At 34.9% G+C, this 3,426-nt stretch overlaps 1 long non-coding RNA gene across 1 annotated transcript in view; it reads left to right on the forward strand.

The window, feature by feature from the left end:
- Positions 1-2,608: 2,608 nt before the first annotated feature.
- The window catches only part of LOC141633253 (uncharacterized), a 2,705-nt gene continuing 1,887 nt past the window's right edge, over positions 2,609-3,426 (forward strand). The window contains exons 1-2 of the long non-coding RNA XR_012538046.1: positions 2,609-2,873; positions 3,071-3,355. This is a non-coding gene — a long non-coding RNA (uncharacterized LOC141633253). The remainder of the gene's footprint in view (positions 2,874-3,070; positions 3,356-3,426) is intronic.

Consider the following 3,426-nt stretch of genomic DNA (forward strand, 5'->3'; position numbering starts at 1 on the left):
AACTTCAGAATGAAAGTCTTTTTGTGTAGCCCTTAACCGCCAATTACATGGTGTAGGAATCCGGCCACATTTGAAGGTAATAGTATTAGGCTTTGATTTGGACTTTGAAAAATTGATTTGCTTTAACACAATATGATGTCACCTCATCGCTAAGTGAAGCTTTGTTTGGGAACACTTGTCCAACCGCAAACTCTTTCCCATGTTCATATCTTACCATATTTTTCCAAGTTTTCCAGCTATTCAATTCATCCTCATCTAATTGATCAATCTTATTAAACTCATCGATGGGAGCACTAGCAAAGACAAGATCATCATCACCATCTTCTTCATTTGCCAACAAATTCTCATCAAGTATTGCCAATTCCTCATCAATCTCATCACCTTCTAAGTTACCATAAAATTCCCCATCATTTACGTAATTAGTTTCAAGTGAAACAAATTGAGCAACATCATCTAGCCTAATACTTGGTGTAGGAATGACAATTTGACTAGTAGAAACTTCTGCAAATATGTCCATTGAAGGAGCATGTGAATGACGAATACTTGCCCATAACGCTTTAAAGGCTCCCTCATTATTAAGGGGAACAATTTTGAAACACCCGGCACTCGGAAATTTCATCATTACCTTCAATTGAGTACCCAAACTTTGAACACCGATTCCCTTATAAATCTCTTCAACTAATTCAAGATATGTCATCTTTGTACTAGCTAGAATAAAACATTGATTCCCTCCTCTATAGGTTACACATCCATTTTGCTCCAACACTTCTCCATCCCAATAACAAATAAGAGGAAAATCACAAATTTCCATTCTATAAAAAAAAATTGAACAAATTTAGTATAAATCAACTACCAATAACCTAATTTCCCAAAAATACATACCTAAACAACAATTAAAAATCATAAATCGTTCATCCTACCTAATTAGGGTTTCGAAAATTTGGGGTTTTTTTTAAACAACCTTAAATTAACACATATAAGTTGTAGATCTAGGCACAAAACAACATAATTATCAACAATGAAGACAAAATAAGCAAAATCTACATTCAAAAGATGAAATTAAATAAGTTAAAAGAATTAAATTACCTTGCTAATTAGGTAGAATGTATAATTTGAAAAGCAAAAACCCAATATAATGCCGGAGACACGCCGGAGATTCGCCGGAGATGAGTGTGAGGTGAAGAAAGAAGAAGGGGAGTGAGGTTTGTTGTATCGCACTTGGGGAGTTTGAGAGGCGGATATGGTGAATGGTGTGTGTTTTGTGGTAGAAAGTGACGGGAAAAAGAAGTTAAAAAAAAAAAAGAATCTCAGCAAACACGCCATACGTATTGGCGTGTTTCTTCTATAAGACACGCCATACGTAATGGCGGGTTCTCTTTCTTTCCAAAAACATAGCCACTGGACTTGAGCTGGAAAATAGAGCTGCTAAAACCCGCCATACGTAATGGCGTGTTTATTTCATAAGACACGCCATACGTAATGGCGTGTTTCCTTTGCTTATATTGTTCAGCTACTGACTTTGGGTTAGAATTTTGGACTGCCTAAACACGCCATATGTAATGGCGTGTTCATTTAAGTAAACACACCAATACGTATGGCGTGTTTAAGCCTCATACAGGCTCGTCAAAACCGAGCCTACGTGGATACCATTTCGATAAATGTTTTCAAAACCGACCCAAAACGACAATTCTTTTATTTTTGAGCATTATTTCAAAAACGGACTCTTATTATTATTATTATTATTATTATTATTATTATTATTATTATTATTATTATTATTATTATTATTATTATTATTATTATTATTATTATTATTATTATTATTATTATTATTATTATTATTATTATTATTATTATTATTATTATTATTATTATTATTATTATTATGTGAAGTATTTTGATTATTAACATATATATTGAGTATCGTAATTAATTTAATTAAAATATCAACCTGTGCATTTTCGAGTATTTTTAACGTCTTAGATTACTTATACATCTGTAGCATACTTTGCATCGGATAACAGTAATTAGTAACTAAAATTATATGCACATCAAGTCTTCAATTATAAACTTATTTGTATTGTCATGATATTGAACATTTAATTACGCTCATTTATATGCTCCAGTATCCATGATAGCATTTATTATTAGGACCCGTGCATTTTTTGCACGGGTTTAAAACTACATATAGGGGTCGTTTGGTTCAAAATATCGGAATGGATTTGAATGGATTGTCATACCATAGAGGTATGGAGTTAGAACCCCATACTTGCTTAAGAGTGTTTGGTTCGATCTCGGAATGGATTGAGTATAGTAATAGGGTGGAATGGATTTAGAAACTTGAGTGTAAAAATAGGTATGAGATTCCAAGGGGTTGGAATGGAGTTAGAATTCATTGGGTATCTAACTCCATTCCAAAACCCTCCAACCAAACACTAGAATGGATTGAATCCATTCCAATCCATTCCAAAAGCTCCAACCAAACACCCCCATAGTAGTTATAAAATGAGGAGGTTAAATGAAAAAGTTAGTGGAAAATAAAGGGAAAAATAAACCGTTGGATTTTTTTGTTGTTTTTCATCGGTTGATCCCTCCTTTGCATCTCTACATTGCTGCCCTCCATTCCTCCTCTCACTCTCACCACATATTTTCTGCAATTTATCACCCCTCTCATTCGCTCATTTCATTCACTCATTTCATTCACTGTCCAGAGTTGCGTGCTGCCTTTTGACACCGTCGTTCATTATTGGCAAACTTGGCCACCTTTTCCGGACGCCTTTTCCGGCCACCTTTTTTGGGCTGTGTTTACTCATCACCCAATCCTTTTCTCTGCTCAAGATCGTAATTACATCACCTATGTCTCAAATCTTCAGGTATACTCATTTTTGTGATGTAGGTGATCTTTGTTTTTATATGGGTGTTGCTGATTTTTGTTGTTTATGTGTTTGATTGATGATTATCTGCGGTTTTGTGATGTGGGTATACTTTTCCAATTCCCAAAACATATGATGATCTTTAACCCAACGCACGACCACCTCACAAAGCTTATTTCGCTACTTTTTGATTCCAGATATGCAATTATAATCGCCGATTATCGTCGTCGTCATCTCCTTCGTCTATGGATTCTTCAGCAACAATGGCGATCAACCCTAACAAGCTCCTCAAACAACAATAATCATTTCTTCATTTTCTCCCCTTTTCTTCATCAAATTAGTGTCATTTCGTGTCTTTAATCTACTCAATTCTTGCTGCAATCCTTCCAGATTTGTCAGAAACTTAGCTGGATCCTCAATGCTCGAGATTCTATCGCTCACTACAGTAATTCCTGTGAGTTTATGGTGGTTTTCTGTCACAGGTATACTCAACTCTTAGGGGGTGTTTGGTTCAAGCAATTATGGTATGAGGTATGGGTTTGGAATGACTCAT

This window comes from Silene latifolia, chromosome Y (assembly GCF_048544455.1).
Source record: "Silene latifolia isolate original U9 population chromosome Y, ASM4854445v1, whole genome shotgun sequence".
Classification (NCBI taxonomy): domain Eukaryota; kingdom Viridiplantae; phylum Streptophyta; class Magnoliopsida; order Caryophyllales; family Caryophyllaceae; genus Silene; species Silene latifolia.